The sequence below is a fragment of the Epargyreus clarus genome, unplaced genomic scaffold, assembly GCF_041222505.1.
Source record: "Epargyreus clarus isolate Ecla_fem2 unplaced genomic scaffold, WU_Ecla_fem_2.2 ptg000029l, whole genome shotgun sequence".
Lineage (NCBI taxonomy): Eukaryota > Metazoa > Arthropoda > Insecta > Lepidoptera > Hesperiidae > Epargyreus > Epargyreus clarus.
The window spans coordinates 4,058,476-4,079,648 of record NW_027332235.1 but is presented as its reverse complement, the minus strand read 5'-3'; the positions used below and the strand labels follow the sequence as shown (position 1 = coordinate 4,079,648).

Sequence of the window (21,173 nt, the reverse complement as noted above, 5' to 3'; positions counted from 1 at the left end):
TTAAACATATCTGGGATCGAAAAGAAGTTCATGGATGAGTAGTTACTTACCATCAGTTAGAATGCCTGCTTATTTGTTACTTCAAAGGTACTTAAACCAGAACACAGCAGAGCTTAATCTTATAATGCAAAAATATATGTGACGGTGGTGCCTTCGGAGTCGAACCACAAAGGCCTCTACCATCTTTATATCATCATAATGGTGACATACTTTTCCGAGACGTTCCAGCTTAATCCTCAGAGGTAGCGGCGCATCTGTGGCCGACTTCAGGTAGGAATATCTAATCTTATCTGGGGTTTATTACAGATGTTAATGGGCAGCAGTAGCCACTTACCATCAAGTGGCTGCATGCTCGTCTACTACTCCTACATTATAAAAAAAATCCCCATATATCCCCGTTTAAAATTCCAATAAGTTCCTGGTATTTAATATAAGGAAACTGTTTAACGAAATGTATAATTTTATTTCCACGTGATAGAGAATCAGTGATGTGCATATTGAGTGCATAATTGATCAACGTGTAACCAAATTGAGGGAAACAGGGAAATAATATTCCAGAAGATTAATTTTTGATGATTTATTTCCCACTATCCACTAATAAATTGTTTAAGTGTGTTTTTTCAATTATTATAAATTGAAATACGATCCATAAAATATATATATATATTTATGCTTTTTATCCCAAAATACCCACGTTAAATATCAAGCTGAACTAAAACGAAGTTAGTTCGTATGCTAATTCTATAGCAAACGAGCATTTCACCTAATGGTACCTCCCATTAATCTCTATAATGATATATATGACAGATATTCTATCTGATGCTGATCAGATGTATTGCCCGTCTTGAGGTCATATGACTTTTACATGGACGCCTTATATATATAAGTTAACCGGCATGTAAAACATATTCGATATTTACCTTTACCTTTTTTTTCTTTACGAGGGGGAAACCTTCAAAAGGTACCGGACGACGTGGGAGCGAAGCCGGGTTATGTGGGATTTTTACTGCACTAAATCCCCCTCGGTGGCCGTCCTCAGCGCTCCGCTGGGGTCGCTGGGATCTCCGACGGAACACAACCGGAGTCCTCCGAGCGCGATGCCCTGCCCTGGGGGGACCAGTTTACGCTCCTCTTGCACACCTGGTGCTTACGACGGTATGCGGCGACACACATCGCCGTCCTTCCTGGAGTTGCTTGCTGGACGGTTCGAGCTCCCACTCTTGCCGCCCGCAACCCCGGAAACCCCCTTTAAGTCGCCTTTTACGACAGGTAGGGGATACCCTGCCTGTCGTATTCTATTCCACATTCTAGTCCCGGGACTACAGGGACAGCCTCGATATTTACACCTAGTATTTAATAATTAGTTATATACCATCTGAAAAAGGAATAGGGTTACGAGCATAAATTTCTAAATAAATATTAATGGCCACACAATGAACCGGCAAGATCAAAGGGTCGTTATTTTGCAAAAATCATCATGGAGGCATTTTATTTTGGTTAATTAATACTAATTACCCATTCTGTAGCGGAGTTAATGAGATAGCATGATTTTCAGTTTTGTATTTTTCTGTATATACTCGTAGCCTGAAAGATGATTAGGGTCGTTGGTTAGTTTTATTTCTCATTTTTTTGCATCAAAACTGAAGAATTTATAAAGAACCCGACATAAAAAATAATAATTGTCCAAGTGCGAGTCGAACTCGCACTCGTGGGGTTCCGACTTCCGTACCATACATTTTTTAGCATTTTTAATAGCAACCATAGAAGTGGTGCTTAGTAAGGTGGTAGAACCCGTTGTGGTTCGTCTCCGACGGCACCACAGCAGCGGTAAGCGCTGCTGTGTTCTGGTTTGATGGGTGTCGTAAGGGAGACATACTTTTCCGAGGCGTTCCAGCTTAGTCCTCAGGGGTAGCGGCGCACCTGTGACCGACGTCAGATAGGAATAACTAATCCTATCTGGGGTTTATTATAGATGTCCATGAGCGGCAGTAGCCACTTACCATCAGGTGGACTGCATGCTCCTCTATATCATGTAAAAAAAGTATAAAGCACTGATGCATGCCGGCTTAAAAGCACATATTTTGCCGACCTGAGATAAGACTTTAATCTTATCTGGGGTTGATGATATACACTTACAGAAATACCAAATTTAAGTTTAATAGTTTAAATGGCAAGTAAAGCTTACCTATTCTCATTAGACCAATTACTTAACATTGTGGAAGCGATATTAACTTAACATGACCCGCGAGCAACAATGTTAACAACAGCGCCACCGGAAGTGCTTTGTCGGTCACTCGCTCACTGATTAACTTACACCCGTAATTAGTGTAATGGTGTCTTTGTTTCTGGTTGACTGTACTAATATACTCGTAATTATATTAAAACTAGCTGACCCGGCAAACGTTGTGTTACCATATAAAAAAAATGTTAAGGGTGAACAACCCTTATCACTTAGGGGTATGAAAAATAGATAGTACCCGATTCTCAGATCTATTGAATATGGATATAAAATTTGGTGAAAATCGGTAAAGCCGTTTCGGAGGAGTACGGTTACTAACATTGTGACACAAAAATTTCATATATAAGATAGTAAGTATATAATTTATTTGAATGATTTTTAAAAGTAGGTACAAATCTAATCGTCAGTAATAACTTATAAGTTATGAATAATATTGCTCTGCTTTCCAAAATTTTAAGAATTTTCCTAAATTATAATTATCAAATTTTAAATTTTCGTACGAGAAAATTTAAAAGTACCGGGCGTAAAACATAGCTTGTTAATGATCATAATTACCTTTAAAGAAAATAAATAAATGAAAGTTGGTAATTAAAGTTAGAATAAACAATAAACCACCCTCCCCTAAGAGTAGAAGATGACTAAGGGATGAACACCAGTAATTAATAATAATAATTTATCCGATGTTTCACCTACTAAAGATACTTTAGGCATACATTGGATAAATTGCTTATTAAAATGGACTTAAAATGGCCAGAAGCGTTTTACCGACTCTTTTTTCTACACTAATATTATAAAGAGGAAAACTTTGTTTGTTTGGTTGTAATGAATAGGCTCAAAAACTAAAGGACCGATTTTAAAAATTCTTACACCATTCGAAAGCTACATTATCCACGAGTAACGTAGGTTATATTTTATAAGAAATATATTTGATAAATAGATTTTGAGGCGGAACAAAGCTTGCCGGGTCAGCTAGTTTAATAATATAGGAGTAGCAGACGAGCATGCAGTCCACCTGATGGTACGAGTAAGTGACTACTGCCGCCCATGGACATCTGTATTCTTTTATTGGTTTACTGGACTCTTTTATTGCTCCTGACTTCCTTAGCTCCCATATAAGGCGAATTACTAAGGCCGGAAAGATGTATACGCTCTGAATGATGCAAACAAACTAAAGGTGATAGAATAAAATCCTCAACATACTCCGTTCAGTATAAAAATGTCATATTCTAGTCAAGTTTTCATTGATCCAAAAAGTTCCACTGTATTCATAAGTATAGTCAAGTGACGGCAGCTCCAGATTAGCATATTTTAAAAGCGATTCGCACCTGCTCCAACTTGCGGCGAGTTTGAAGTTTGGAGCGACTCAAGGTGTTAATTTTACAGAATTATCTCACCGCGACGCCCTGATTAGGAGTTCTCGAGTGATATTTAATTAAACTGATTAGCCAACTTTGTTTGTGGACTGTTTTATTCAATTCGTAATGCTTTGCGCTTTGTTTGAATTTTGGAGCTAGATACAATGACTGTGCGGTAAAGATGTATTGATACTCTGATCTAGCGTTTGGTTATATTTCCTTTCCCGTAACGTCTGTGTTAATTCAAACGTGAACGTGCTTTAACGTGAATGTTTCTTTATCTCATCGTTACCGTCAAACCATTACTCTGAGCCCTCTCAGGCTGATTTGGTTAGTGGACTATGCTATGGCATAGCATAGTCCACTAACCAAATGCGTATGGGTAGACTTCACAAAACTTTGAGATTTTTTATTAAACCCATGCCTGGAGCCAGTATGATGAATAGTGACCGTAAATCTAATGAGAGCCGAATTCCATCGTAAAAGATAAAAGAAAATTACATTACTTTTTCTTCAATCATAGCTGCACACTTGTATTTCTATATTTAAAGTGTTACGGGTACATAAAAACAAGTATACAACTATCCAAACCGAACACACTGAATTTAAAACATGGTGAATTTATGACATTTAAATTACTTTCTAATCAAATTATTTTCTAATAAAAATCCACTAAAAAACTAAATAATTTCCTATTCCTATTTCAAATAATTTTATAATACCAATTACGACTATGCTATGGCATAGCATAGTCCACTAACCAAATGCGTATGGGTAGACTTCACAAAACTTTGAGATTTTTTATTAAACCCATGCCTGGAGCCAGTATGATGAATAGTGACCGTAAATCTAATGAGAGCCGAATTCCATCGTAAAAGATAAAAGAAAATTACATTACTTTTTCTTCAATCATAGCTGCACACTTGTATTTCTATATTTAAAGTGTTACGGGTACATAAAAACAAGTATACAACTATCCAAACCGAACACACTGAATTTAAAACATGGTGAATTTATGACATTTAAATTACTTTCTAATCAAATTATTTTCTAATAAAAATCCACTAAAAAACTAAATAATTTCCTATTCCTATTTCAAATAATTTTATAATACCAATTACGATGCTCAAAGACCGTTACGGATCCAGGATTAACATATTTAACGGTGATCCGCGTCAACCCTTAAGTTGCTCCGAGTTTGAAGTTTGGAGTTCAGGCCCGCTTCGATTTACAATTATGACAACGGTTTTTCAAAGTTTTGTATAAATTTAGGGAGAACTGAGGTTTGGGATTTGATTTCATATTTTTGAGGATGACCCGTTAAATTATTAGCATTTGTTGTGCTTGGAGAACCAGGTTCGATGCTTGATAGAGGAATGTAAATTTTAATTAATTATAATTAGTAGATTGCCTCCGTGTCAATCATTTTGTATTATACACACACATTTGTATTTTATAAATATTCTGTATTAAATAGGGGTTATTTGAGTTCCTTCATTTTACCTATGTATGTCAGTGTATGACAAATGCATATGTAGAAAGTCTTCATTAGAAATAGACGCAAGGCAGTTTCTAATAATCCCACTCGTCTCTGAAGTACTAACTAATCAAATCGGTTGAAGCTTCAGATATACCTGTATATTATTTAGTAATCCGTACGGAACAGGCGCAGTAAGCTCTTTGCCTTCTTCAGATAATAGGAACAGGCCTTTTTTTTATTTTTTTTTCTCGAGGGGGAAACCTTCAAAAGGTACCCGACGACGTGGGAGCGACGCCGGGTTATGTGGGATTTTTACCGCACTAAAACCCCCCCGGTGGCCGTCCTCAACGCTTGTTGGAGAACTCCGGGATCTTCGACGGAACACAACCGGAGCCCTCCAAGCGCGATGCCCCGATCGGGCTCTACCCTGGGGGAGCAGTTTTCGCTCCTCCCACACCATGTAGTGTTTACGACGGTATGCGACCACACATACCGCCGTCCTTCCCGGGGTCGCTAGCTGGACGGTTCGAGCTCCCACTCTTGCCGCCCGCAACCCCGGAAGCCCCCTTTTAGTCGCCTCCTACGACAGGCAGGGGATACCGTAGCCCTATTCTAGTCCCGGAACTACAGGGACAAAAGAATAGGAACAGGCCTGTGCCTAACATAAGAATATAAGAAGAGTTGCAGTCATCGTTCACTTCAGACAGTTTTCCACATTTTCTCATAGATTTGGATTTTAAAGTCATAAGAAAAAGTTAAAAAGCTTAAAGGGCTTGACAGATTTCAACATATGAGATGTTGTTGATTCGTCTAAATTGTTGGACTGACGGAATATCTTATATATAAAATTCTCGTGTCACAATGTTAGTTATCGTACTCCTTTACCGAACCGAAACGGCTTTACCGATTTTCACCAAATTTTATATGCATATTCAGTAGGTTTGAGAATCTATTTTTCATACCCCTAAGTCGTAAGGGTTGTTCACTCTTAACATTTTTTTTATTTATATGGCAATACAACGTTTGGCGGGTCAGCTAGTAATTTTATGAAATTTGGATTTTTTATTTATAATAACTATGCTTCTCCCTATACGTTACCAGATCTATATTGATCAGAAGTTAGTTCATCTGTCGAATGAAATATGGCATTTAAAATTCAATGCAGCCAATAAAAACTTATTTTATGAAAATTACATTTAGAAAAGAATTTTATTTCTACGTCCTATACTTGAACAAACATTTACTCAAGAGACCATATCTTACAATTTCTAACGTAACATTGGCTTATTTTTTCGAGTTTAATAAAAAGATTTGGGCAAAGATTCAGAAAGTTGACGTATGAAAGTTTGGCATATTGTTCGAGGTGAATAGATGAGTCGTTATATTAAACCGTGGGGCGCCCGCACTCAATTTCATGAAAAAACTTATGAACGCCGCCTACCTGGATGTTTGAAGGGTTTGGATGTGGCATTTTCAGTTTAAGAGTGCCTTTTTAACAAAGATATGCGAGGTACGAGTATCTATATCTATGCGATGTGTGAGAACTAGCTTTGGTACGAAACTAAACTAAGCTCTAAACGAGTTATATGTGTTCTGCAAATACCTTTTTATACCTACTGGTCGCCCATTAGCTACTATCACTTATTAGCGTAAGTCACGTAAGTATCTTATCATTTAAGCAATTGAGCAGTCGATTAATTCGTTGTAAATGCGATACTTGTTTCATTTTATTTGAAAAACTTGACAACACGCTATTGTATACGCCTCTCTTTACGTGCATAGTCTACTAAATAATCGCGGAGCAATTTTTGACAGTCACTTTAAACACTAGTCGCTCAAGCAAGTCATATTGTGGCGGTCAGAATTACTGTCTCTCATACCGATTCCAGGTTTATTTTAAGAGTTATAAATACACTTTCATCACGTCCTTACAATTATATTAAAGTTGAAGTACATTAATCTTCTCACAGTATATGCAATGGTGACTACATTCTAAGCTTCGTAAACCTGGGTTTAAAAGTACAGTGAAACTCTTCCATTTTATAATTATTTACTTTTCCATTACATAACAATTATTTATTGCTTCATTAATTTTATTTAAGTTAAGTGAAATTGAAACATTCGCGTGCATACGACAGGATGCAGTTGGCTATTAAGAAATCTAATTTCTAAAGTTATTTGATTCTAATTCAAAGAATATTAGAATTTTTAGTACTACGTTATCGAGTAGGGGTGTTACCACGACACACCATAACTATATTAAAAGTTATATTGCAGCACAAAACAATGTACATTTTACACAAACATGAATATGCAAAGGTCAAGTAGTTTTTCGGTGCCAAATTGTTTATTGCCAAAAATCTGAAGTGGGTGCCAAGTTACATAGGCACAAAAAGTGTGCACAGAACAATAGTAATAAAACTGTGCAAGATATATAAATATAAAAAGCTTTTAAAAGGGTTATTTCAACTTGATATATTTGGATGGCTACGAGTATAAGATTTATAATAAAATATTTAAAAAGATTTTAGGAACAAGATTTTATTCTTACTGAAATATAAATATGAATGCTATGCTATTTATTTTTGAAGAAGGTAGAACTCTTTGTGTTTCGACGCCGGCGGCACCACCGCCACACCTATTTGTACCCTATAACAACAGTGTTAGGCGCTGCTATGGTCTGATTTAAAAGCCGTGGTACGAGATACATTCTTTTCCGAGTCATTCTAGCTTATATTAGTCTTCAGGGGTAGCGGCGCATCTATGGCCGCAGGTAAGAATCTGGGGTTATCTGGAATTCCAGCTTAGTCTTCAGGGGATAATCTGGGGTTAATTACAGATGTCCATGAGCGGCAGTAGCCACTTATCATCAATTGGACTGCATGCTCGTCTACTACTCGTATATTATAAAAAAGCGCTTATTTACTTTACGTTTATTTATTGGCATTTTTTGATATATTTGTTATACCTCATCCATTATATTTCACTATTCCCGTAAAGATACAACTTTTTGACGCAGTCATGCCAAAGAGCCTCCTTTAAGAGTGTTCTTTTTAACAAAAGTTATAGCGTCAGGATTAAATTTTCTTTTAACTTGTAACACTTTCTTGCCTGCACGCGGTACTTTATTGAACAGTACAAATAATGTGGTTAGTTGTCGAAGAAAGTTTAGTTAAAACTGGTTTAAAGCAGTTTAATCTAGAATGACGCTGTTTTATAGCACCACAAAGGTTAATTGTATAGTGGGTGTTATAGCACAAAAAGATTAGTATAAAAATTAGACCCAGAGCTAAAATAAAACTATTCATACGTTTGCTTCGCTAAGAATTGAACTCAGAACGTTTTTCAGTTTTTTTTTTTTTTTGTAATTTATTATAGAAGTACGAAACAAGTATGACTTCCAGTAGTAATGTCTATCTATGAACATCTGTTATTAACCCTAGATACTTTTGAAGACTTTATAGAAATATAGAAAAGCTGAAATCGCTCGCCATTAGTACTCCTAAGAACTACGGAATGTCTCGTATACTCTTTCTTGCTTCACATTTCAAACCAGAACTTAGCATTTAACACTGTTGTCATGAGATTAATATCCTAATACCTTCAGAGCGGAATCATTACTATCTTCATACAACATTAACACATTCGCTACTACCGCTATCTAGCGGGCAAAATTGGCAATAATTAAGCCATTTTCAGTCAATTCACGTACCATCCGTATCACATTATGCATAATCACGACCACCGGTAATGATTCAGTACCAACATAATTATTCGGTGACGAGGGTTAGACATATCTGATGTGTGTTACGAGTGTGTTAGCAAGCTGATAGTAGATATGGTTCCTTACATGTTAAGAAATTGGCAATTAGTGATTTGGGCTGAAAGGGACCACTGAATTTCTAAGGTCTAGGAAATTAGATGTTAAACGTTGTGTTCATTTCTGTTTAGGGTGATGTGGCTATATAGCAATAAAAAACATAGACTTTATAAGCCAGCCTTTAAAGCCCTTTTAAGGGCTCTGTTGTTTGTTAGACTGGTAATAGAATCAAAGGAGCATAAAAATGCACGTTGCTCCGTATGAAGAGATCTAAATCGATCTACAAAGTTAAGCAACGTTGAACGGGATTGTTAACGAATGGGTCACCGCTAGTGGTAAAATGCCCCCTGGTTAGCAAAAAAGTGTTACGTACTACTCAAGCCACAAAGTCGAATCACAAAAAGTTCTATTGAATTCACTTTTCATCATCAACCCTTTCCTGTCCCACTATTGGGCACGGGTGTCCTCTCAGAATGAAGGATTAGGCCATAGTCCACCGCGCTGGCCAAGTGCGTATTGGTAGACTTCACAAACGTTTGTGATTTTTTTATAATCTCTCAGGTATGCAGGTTCTCGATGTTTTCCTTCATCGATTAGCTTAGATAATAAATTTCTAATATGCACATAATAACTTTGAAAAATCAGAGGTGCGTGCCTGGGATTTGAACCTCGGACCCCTCAATCGAGAGGCCGAGTTTCTTAACCATTGGGCTATCACTGCCTGAATTCACTTTTAAACGTTATTTTATATTCAAAAGTTTATTCTATATCGAAGAAATATCTTTATAGTGCATTGCCCTTACATTGCATTAGTAATTAATGAGGAGATTATAACACTTATAACCAATTAGCATAATGATAGCAAGCAAGTAATTAATTTTGACGCGCATTTAGTGTAGAGTTACATTTAATCAAACCAGATGCAATATTAATATAACGAGGGTTCCGGATTCTAACCCCGCTCAGGCATATCTAATTTATGAGTGAGATGATATTTGTATGGGTCTAGATGTATGACGTAGGTACCTTTACTTATCTTTGCGTGTGTTATAGCACCCAAAAGATATTTCTATCAGAGGCTAAGGCTATTTTTAGAAGATGACAAAACCCTTAAATATTTTTCTATTATTTGAAGTAGCAGACGAGCATGCAGTCCACCTGATGGTACGTGGCTACTGACACCCATGGACATCTGTAATAAGCCCCAGATAAGTATAGATTTTTACCTGAAGTCAGCCACAAATGCGCCGCCACAACTTAATGGTAAGCCGGAATGGCTCGGAAAAGTATGCCTCAAAACACAGCAGCGCTTAACATTGCTGTTATTAAGCAGAAATAGGTGTGACGGTGGTGCCGTCGGAGTCGAGTTACAGGGCGTTCTATACCACCTTTACTTCTAAAATTAATAAGTCATACGGCAAAGCATGAAGAAATATTCCGTATATCTCTAAAACTTATTTAAGAATAACTTTACATTTAACTTTCTTTTAAAATTCTCGAAGCAATCTCGTTCACTGCAGTTTTTAATTTAAATAAAAGTGGATAGGAGACTCACGAATTCATTCGCCAGTGTCTTCTGGCTTCGACGGGATCGAAATTTAACGAGAATTTCGAAATACTCGTAAAGTCCGTGATTGCTTGAAATGAAGCGTGTGATAAAAGTCGTATACATGATTAACGATGTATTTAATTGTTATTATAAAATGGTATAATATAATATAATCTTCTTTTAAGAGTATTACATATTCTTTTCTTTAATTCCAGGAGTAATTCGTTGTAGGTGGTTCGACTCCGGCGGCACCACCGCCATACCTATTTTTGCCTATTAAAAGTAAAGTTGAACGCTGCTATGTTCTGGTTTGAATAGTATGGTAAGGGAGATATACTTTTCTGTGGGGTTCCAGCTTAGTCCTCATGGGTAGCGGCGTATCTGTGCTCGACCTCAGGTAAGAATATCTAATCCTATCTGGGTTTAATTACATACGAGTACGTCCATAGGCAGCAGTAGCCACTTTCCATCAGGTGGGCTACATGCTCGTCTGCTACTCTTATTATATAAAAATAAAATCTTCTTTTAAGAGATACTCTTTTCTTTAATTCCAAATTTACTTTACGTAATCTTCTACTTCATACGCTATTAAAAGGAATTTGAAACTGTCTCAAAAGGTTGCTTTAAATTGTACCGAGGACTTTTTAAAAAATATTGTTTTGGCCCTACTAAAAAATTGTCAGTATCCAAATGCGATATTTAAAGTTACTTACGCGGTTTGCATTAAATAATTAATAACGACGATATAAAACTACTATAATTATTTGCTTTTTAACACCATATCTGAGATTTTCATTTTATTTTTCGATGATCGAGGTTCTGCGTTCGTTATCTTTCAATGAATTACATTTTAATGACGACGAAACATTGTCGAGTTGTTATTCAAATAAATCGATACTATTTGGTATTTCTCAAATGTTTTTGACATGGGAATTTAAAAAACTTATAAATCTATATAGGAACTGAATCGTTTTTGAATTAATTGCAAATTGATTATTTCTGTAGTTTTAGGAACATTTTTGTGGAATTGCTGACATTACTAAAATATTAATTGTTATCTCTTTTTGATACACTATCTAAATATTATATTTTCTTTAATAATATATCTCTCCGAACTCGAATCGGATCTTTTGATTGAATATAGTCTTGATCACGTAATAAAATAAATATAAAAATAATGTTACTTCACTTAATAATTCTATTTTTTTTAATTACCTTCGATCAATTAATAAAGGCGCAAAATAATTTATTTAACATGACTGTGATCTGAGATTTGAACCTTATAACTGCTCTTACCTTATTTAGTACTAAGTAGTATTTAGTAGTATGTGAACTTAACATAAGAGGTTTTAAGATAATACCAAATTTAATGAGGCAAAACTATTTCCTTCAGTACTTACCATAACTTTAATACTAGAAAAAGAAATAAATTAGCAATTCCTAAACATAGATTATGTAAGGCTATCTTTCATGGGTAACTGTATTCGCTACTGCAATAAAATACCCGACCACATTTTGAATCTCACAGAAAAAAGTTCAAACATGTCGTTAAACAAACGCTATGTAAAAAAGCTTACTATAAACTAAGTGATTATTTGACTGACAAAACGGTGTGGTCTGAAGTAGTTCCAGCTCCATTAGGTTAAGTTTAACATTGTACGAGTAAAAACATTTTTTTAAAGATGTGTGTTATGGAGTTTCTCTCGCCGCTTCTTCTCCATAACGAAACACCTTGTGAAGTGGTGGTAGTTGTATTGACATTCAAAAAGTGCTCTGTAAAGAACCTATTTTGAATAAAAAAAATGATTTGATTTGAGTTCCCGATTTAAGGCTAACATAGGGAAAATTACCACTTTTGATGCAACGTGTTTTAAACATTATTTCCATGAAATAATAATGGATGTGTAAATAACTTACATGATTTTCAACACAAATACTTAAACATTCAGAAACGAATGGTGCTTGCAGAGTAGGTAACTTGGTAGTAGGACTTGAGAATAGGTAAATACTGGAAAATTAGTAACAGAACAACGTAGTGAAGAGTAATATGATCAACACTAGCTTGTCTAGTAGTTTATAGTAGTTTTAGTAAATTTATGATTTATACAGGTACAAAGTTTTGTGCGGAAACAGAATTTCTGTTTGAGGGAGATCGCCGAAGTTATTTGTCATTGCAAATGTGCAAATATTTGGATAAAGTTACAAAGTTATTTGGTATTCATTGTATTAGTAGGAAGTTGGTACAACTTTTTGTTTTGATTTCGGTGGTACCACATCCACAACTATTTCTTCTGTTTTATGATAGCAGTGTAGAGTTGCTGATATGAATGTGTATAAGGTTTGGAAAATGATGCGTCTTAAGGTATTATTCCATGGTTCTGAGAGCGATTTTAAGTAGATATGTACTACTTAAGGTTAGTTAACAAATGTCTATGGGCAGCAGTAACTATTTAGTTTTTGTTAACTAACTAGGTGTCTATTACTTAAAATAGTTTTTTACAACCGGTATTTTAAGTTTGAAATGAATTTTATTGATTTTGTGTTTATCAAATTGCGGTTATACAGTGTAATAGTTACTTTATATACATTTGCGGAGAAGTCCTGTTAAAATTAATTCAACTTATTCATTACTTAAACGTACACTGACAGAAAAACAAATAATCAAAAAATTAAAAAAAAAACAGATTTATATTTTATATTACATGCATCCTTGTGTAAAAGCTATGAAACTTTTAAAATTTTGAAATGGAAAAGGTACTTCAATTCCCTTACCAATAAATATATATTAAATTTTATTTTAAGTAGATTTTCGCGTGTAAAATCTTAGATTAGCTATTATTTGTGTGCATATTCATTGTTCAATATTTGTAAGTACGATGCACTGTTCAATACTTGTACCTTGATTCTGTGGTAACTCGTTTGCTAAAGTTACTACCTCGCTCAATTACGTGGTTTAACGGCACCACACCCCTTTTAAAAGTTTAAGTGGTTGCAAAATGTTTGCGAAATAAAATTTGGTACAAAGTGTATTTTAGTCTGAGTAAGTCGAATTGTATAAATGTTTGGATTTTTTTAACTAAGTAACTTAGTACAAACTTAGACTAACTTAGTTTTTTACTGTGTCGTCACTGCTGGGCTCGAGTATCTTAAGAGGCACCAACCTGAGGGTTGGGAGGGATTTAGACCATAGTCTACCGCGTTGGTCAGCGAATTGGTAGATTTAACACACGTTTGAGAACTGTTTAAGAACTCTCAGGCGTGTAGGTTTACTCGCGATGTTTTCCTTCACCGTTAAAACGAGGGATGATTATTTTTTAAACGCAAATAACTTTGAAAAAAACAGAGGTGCGTTTCAGGGGTTTGAAGCTTGAAACAACTCAGTCTTTAACTTTATTTGGTATTAATTGTTAGTACCATTGTTAGTACTAGTATTTAGTATGTGAACTTAAAAAATGAGAGCTTTTTTATATATCACTGAATTTAACGAGGCAGAAATTTTTCCTTCAGTACCGACTACGCGCTCTTAGGCAAATTTAGGAAAAAGTACCAGTTTTCATGCAACGTATTATAATTTATAATTTTTAAAATTATAATTGGTATTTGACTGGTTACCGTTTTTTTAAATAAATTCCTGTAAAACATTGAAGAATGTCACGTTAACTCATGTGGAAGTTCTTTTTAGGCAATAATTAAAAAATAATTAAAAGTGCTTGGTAATTTTTGAAAATTTTCCTTAAAAATATTTTCCTTGATTATCCACTCATATTTTTTATATCAAACAATTTAAATACAAATATAATTTCTAAAATCCAGTTCATTTTTTAAGATATTTTTTCGGTGATTTTAATAATTTTAAAATATAATTTTTATATAAAAAATAGGATGTAGAATAAACAATAACTAATAACCTAATCTGGCCTGAAAGTAGCCGTTATTTAAATTTTCAGATATTTCATTAAAGAACCAATTTTATCTATTTAAAAAATAAATTATATAAAAATTACATACCTAGAAACCCTTCAGCGACTTAGCTACACCATACGCGCACCATACACTACTACCGAAACAGCTACGCCACACAATTAGACAATAACGTAAAGTTTTCCGCGCTCCCCGACACGACCTAACGCAGCCCTAACACAGCCGCTCCCGCGAACTGTCGCGGTCAACTGAGTTCCTCGCCTGTCTTCGTTTCATGAAATGAACTGAAAGCGAGCGACAAAAAACGAAACGACGCAAACGACTTCCCCTTTCACGCAAAATCGAAACGAATCCTCTCCCACTAAACCACAAAGTGGCGTCGCAACGAAAATTGTTTTTAAAGTACTCCGCTGTTTGTTTGGGAGGGTCGCAGAGGCGGGAATGAGTATGTCGAAAAAAAATAAGCCAACCACGACTCCGTGAGTTAAGGCTTCATGGGCGGGTTTTCAGAATATCTTTAATTAAAACACCAACTTTTCTTAGTGTGTGATGAATTGAAAGTGAAAAAACTAATACCCGAGCTTAATGAAACCTTCAGAGGAGAGCTTAAGGAAAGCTCCGTGGAGAAATTAATTAACATAGAGTTGATTCGACGCTGCGCTCCGAAATGCATATTACAGTTGGGAATAAGGAAATTATGGAGAATATGTTGTGAAATTTGTTCCTTGAATCTCAGGCTCACTGTAGTTGAGATTAAATTAGTATTCATGTGTTAAACCTAATTAAATTTGAACTACAATAGTGCGTAAACAATATAGTTTTGTATTAATTTTAAGTTGTGATAGTTTTGTCTTCTTTGGCTATTTATGATACTTATTTTATAATTAGGCATTCAAGAATGCTGCACGATAAGTGTTAGTGTTACCATTTTCAGAATACATAACTGAAAAACAATTAGAATACATTAGATATCAATAATGACAGAGGTCGAATAGAAAATATAAAAATAATAACAAAATTCTCTTTTTGAATTATAGTTTTTGAGATATTTTAATGAATACAGAGGAATACAGTTAATAAAATAATTAAATTGTAATTATGCTATTAAGAGATTAAAAATAAGCATCTCCATAAAGTAAAATTATTGTGTTTGTCAGTACAGTTTTAAAATCTTGAAACGTCTCAAAATATTTAAAAGTTTTCAAATGCCATTTACAAAACATTCGTAGAACCTTTTCATCCTAATTGTTGTGAGGGTAACTTTTTCTGAAAAGTATTTTTTCAGTTAGCAGTGATAATGGAATACAGATTACATTTTAGAACATTTTGATGAATGTATTACAGTATGTGCATTTGATTAAACTTGTTATATATTTTTTTAATTTCAAGTATTAATTTATTCCCTTACCCACAGACTATCAATTTTGTACTGTCTTACTGCTGGATACCGATCTTCCAAAGCTAGCCAAATGCCGTTTGGTAGACCTTAGGTACCATTCAGTAACATAGGCACATAGATTTTTCATGATGATCTCTTTAATTAGGCATGTGAAAAGATGTAATCTTTACAGCTATTGCTACCTACCCTGACAGGGATGACTTGATCAAGGAAATTCTATGACCAAATTAATTTGGAACCAGTTACCTTACATTAAGATCAAATTCTGTACATTGATTTTACTTTAATTAATATTTTTGCGTAAAATCTTCCTTCTTAATCTATATTTTAAAGTTTTAAGTAGGAAAACCATAAACATATGACAATGAAAGTTTGAAGCAATTTCAATAACTCAAATTACATCGAATAATTCCAATCAACATTGGCTGCATATTTCTCCCCACAATTGGAGAAGACCTGCAGTACTCAAGTATGCTAATTTTCAACACCATTTTCCCAATTGCACACATCTCACTTGCCCACAAGTGGGCAAATACAGATAGATAGGGTATCTATCTGTATTTACGATACCATAAATCCTCCAGTAAACGATACACGAATAATGCTTTTATTTCAATTGCTTTGAACTTTTATCTGAAATCAATCCACTAAATCACATTTCCGTGGTATCATGAAATCTCTATTTATCTCTTTCTCCAGAAGGCGGGGCTTATCTCGGCGCATGCGTGGCCACAATCTTAAGAATAAGAGGCAAATTTTTTTTGGTCTCGAAGGATAATATATGGGTTGTATACAATAGAACATAGTTTGTATGTACGGGAGTCAATTTAAACGTCTTCAGACTGCGAATGCTGAGCAATTCGATTTGCTGGTGATGTACTCTCTACATTTGAGATGTCTATCTAGTGACAAATCTAAGGACTCAGTCTAGACATAGACTAGAGTAATCTACTTTATAAAACTCTTAATACGGACTAACTGAGAGACAAAGTAGAACTTAGGCCGGTAGGTCTAGTAGCATGACCCAGGGCATAGCCCGAGCGGGGCATCGCGCTCGGAGGACTCCGGTTGTGTTCCATTGGAGATCCCGGGGTTCTCCACCAAACGCTGAGGACGGCCACCGGGGGGTGTTTTAGTGCGGTAAAAATCCCACATAACCCGTCGCTCCCACGTCGTCGGGTAACTTTTGAAGGTTTCCCCCTCGAAAACAAAAAAAAAAGGTCTAGTAGCATGAAATTGCATACAAGAGATTTAGGTAAGAAGTGTTGAAAATGTATCTCCTAAGAAGCCTTTATAATGAAGGAAAGCTTGTAAGCAAACTATGGCATTTAAAGGTCATCGTCATCCACAAACCATTAGTGACCCACTACAGGTATCTTCTCAGAGTAAGAGGGATTTAGGCCATAACCTACCACGCTGGTCAAGCGCAGTATTGCAATGTACATTCTGTCCGCCTTTGAAAACTTTTATAACTTGTAAAAAAGGGCTTCACATCTTCGTTGCGGTGGGACTACCCCGGTCGAATACTCGTTCTTCAACGCATTCGTTGAAGGTGGTAAAACTCTGTGTGGTTCAACTCCGGAGACATCACCGCTACTCCTATTTCTACCTAATAACAGTTAGCGCTGCTGTGTTCTGGTTTGAAAGGTAAAGGAGACATACATTTTCCGAGACGTTCCAGCTTAGTCACCAGAGGTAGCGGCGCATCTGCCGAACTTAGGTAGAAATCTAATTCTATCGGGGGTAGCTTACAGATGTCCATGGGAGGCAAAAGTCACTTACCGTGAGGTGGTCTGCATGCTTGCAGGCTATTCCAATATTATATACAAAAAATCCTTACAATATTTACAGAAGACTTTCCGTTTTAATCCTGATTGGTGGCATTCGAGATTAATTATAAACATTCGTCATATTTTATCATTATAGATGAACTACATGTCCGTAAAATTAAAATGAAACGAGATGTAAATATCAAACTCCATGCAAACTAGCTAGTGTTTCGACTAATCTACTTCTACTAAACTAGAAATGAAAGTTTACTTGACTTATTGGATTTACTAAATGCTATTTTATGTTTACTATGTATGCATATGTTTTATGCGAATTGCTTTAAATGGCGTTGTCAATTTGCACACCTAAAAAATTTGGCGCCAAACGAGAGACCACATTGGTTTACTTAAATAAGACCAAAAGTACAAAAATATTAGAATATCCCATGTCACGAATACCACAAAACGCCACAGAGACGTATACGCAAAAAACCAATATAAGAAACCTGAATTCGTCATTAAGATGTCTACCTCACTAAACTCGTACCTCTGCATGACAGTAGTGTTAATACATGTATTTGAATTGTTGCATTAATGTTTTAAGATAAAATAAATCAGACAAGCACTTAAGAGAAATAACGCATTTCTAATTAGTTTCAAGTGTAATTCCTGTTATTTTGAAGCTAGTCTAAGCTATGCTAGTATATGCTTAACTAATGCAGTTTGATCGATCCTATGAAACTTGTTTTATCGTATTTTTTATGGAGACGGCTTTTATGTAATCCATCATTTTTACTGGCCATATTAAGATCACATACTAAATTCATCACCTATTCGTCTATTGAACGAAGTGGTAGCTAGAAGGATAAAGAGAAAAAAGATATAAATGCCATTAATAATAAAAACATATGTAGTATGACAAGTTGTCCCCTGCATATACGTTCGTAAACTCTTCGAAAAATGAGTCTTGCTGTAGTCAGTAAATTTGGCTGATTAAATTGAATAACTTATGAATTAACTTTTTGGTCAGAACCAACCAGCCAAAGGCTCTGGGTGATTGTGTATTCATTCGTCTTTGTGAGTCCATGGCACCCGGGACACAAAAAAAATCTTAGCCTAGTAGTTATGAAAAGGTTACAATGCTATTCTTGGTATCTTTTAGTCATATTATATGATTAGCACAGGTAGAAATAATGTGGAATATGCATTGTACAATAATTCGTTATGCGTGTTTGTCATTTTTTGTGTGCGATTTGACTGATTTTGATGAGATTGAGTGAGATTTTGAGAGATTTGTGATAGATGAACCTGTCAAGAGTCAATGGTATGTTTTAATCTATTTAAGTAACCAAATATTTTTACAATCTTGAATGGGACACTTAGTATCGACATAAACTTAAAAACACATAAAGTTGACTAAAGAAGCAATTCTCAGTGCATTTCACCAAACATGCACGTTCTCATCGCTGAGTTCGGTCACGGAGCGCCCGCTCCACTCGCCCATTTGACGCGAGGTGGCGCTGTCAATTTGTACACCTTGCACGCTTTGGCGCCCAACGTGGGACCGAGTTTTCTCGGTACCTACAGAGCTGTACCGTTAAAAATGTTTTTGAATTTCATTTTATTGCACGTATTTTTAAACGGGACACAAAAAAGAGCTACAGGTAAAAATATTTTCGAGTTTCATCTTAAGTACTACATAAGTAGCACCCTCTAGCAGTATCAAGAACTATAATTTTGAACGCTGCTCGAAGACTATTACATCGACCATTTTTCAGACATAATATAATATCTTTGCACGACTGAGTTATTAATTTATTAATTCATGACACTTTCTAAGCAAGTTTTTCATATACAAAAAGTTTTATAAAATAAATCCTTAGATTTAGAGCAGAACACTATTTATATGTCTGTTATGCTATAAATCTAACTCGGAACCCTTTGAGTCTCATATCAATATGGTTACTATTTCGAAGATTACTCATAAAAAATTAAGAGAGTGAATTCAAAGATCATGATATTAAATGATCACTTTTAATAATACCAGTTGATCGAATTAAATTTTAAGCATTTTCCATTCTGATTTCACTTAACTATTCGAAATCCTTTGGGAGCATTGGAGCTAGAGTTTTATCTCTACAGTTCCCGACCTCTAGACGGGATGAACACATCAAACGGGTTCGAAGCTTTAATCGCCGGGAAACCGCCGCTCCCGAGGGAGACGGGTGTGCCTTTGATATTCAAACGCTTGCGGTTCTTACAAATACTGGAAATATGAATTGTAGTTCAATTGTCTGGTGAAACCGTGGATAACAATTTATGTTCGCAAAAAAGTTTGCGTTTTGACGATGACGTCTGTCTTTGAATTTTAAACAATACTAATTCTTAAGATCTATTTTCCATCAGTGATATTATTAAGATTATTAACGGTTTTTATTTGACAAAACCGTATTTTAAGGTAATTATTACGTAATTATTTTTTTGTTTTTAGCCGTACTTATCGTTATCACTTACCTGTTACCACAACTAGGCTTTGCATGCGTTTTAAAATTCCTGTTATTTATGTATGCTTTTTTCGTAAATTAAGTAATTAATCATTTTTTACGACCATAAAACAATAAGATATACACCTAATTCGTCAGGCTAAGTTTCGTCTAATTGAATGAACGAACTCCGAGCAAGGTGGAGCGCGCGACGCCCGCAGCGACACAACTTTGAAAAATTCCCGCTAGTTTGTCTCACTGTAACCCGGTTGGCTGCCACAATACCACTCGAAAGTTAGTGATTCTTCAAAGTACAGTCCTTTATCTAGAATAAATAGAAATATAAATAAAACAGTTTTTTAAACGGTGTCATTTTACTAAAAATATTTGTACCTATAAAAGCTTATTTTCATGAAAAAAATATTATTCAGAAATTTAGTATCAAATAAACATATTAATACATAAATCATACTACACTAAAAAATATGAAAAGAAAATCAAAAGCAAAACGTTCATATTTAATTGTTGCTAAAATATTTTTTCTTCTTATTTATTCATTTATAGCGCATTATATTGCTAGTACAATTCCCATTTACTTCCATTAACTGATAAAACACGTCTAATGCGTCAGGCTAAGTTTCGTCTAATTGAATGAATGAACTCTGAGCAAGGTGGAGCGCGCGACGCCCGCAGCGACACAACTTTGAAAAATTCCCGCTAGTTTGTCTCACTGTAACTCTATTGGGTGCGACAATACCACTCGAAAGTTAGTGATTCTTCTAAGTACAGTCCTTAAACTAAAATAATAGAAATATAAATAAAAATAAAAAGATTTTTTTAACTGTCATTTTACTAAAAATAATAGTAAAAATAAAGTCACATTGGTTTTCAGGACAAAATAATTATTCAGAAATGTAGTATCAAATAAACGTATTAATATATAAGTCATACGACATATTAAAAATATATAAGAAATAATCAAAAATCAAAAAATCCAAACGTACAGAGTTGTAGATAAAACATTTTACACATCAGCAAAATAAAATTGGGAATGGTATCTTATTTATTTATAGCGCAACACTAAGGACATTCCTTATTTATTTCCAGCGACCAAAAAAAACACCTAATTCGTCAGGCTAAGTTTCGTCTAATTGAATG

At 35.0% G+C, this 21,173-nt stretch overlaps 1 protein-coding gene across 2 annotated transcripts in view; it reads right to left on the bottom strand.

Moving 5' to 3' along the window:
• LOC140754242 (carbonic anhydrase-related protein 10) overlaps positions 1 to 14,638 on the bottom strand; it is a 67,656-nt gene extending 53,018 nt beyond the window's left edge. The window contains exon 1 of one of the 2 annotated variants that reach the window (XM_073089196.1): positions 14,452 to 14,638. The gene's annotated coding sequence lies outside the window, so the exon portion shown is untranslated. The remainder of the gene's footprint in view (positions 1 to 14,451) is intronic. The other variant, XM_073089197.1, reaches the window with a different exon arrangement.
• Positions 14,639 to 21,173: the final 6,535 nt, after the last annotated feature.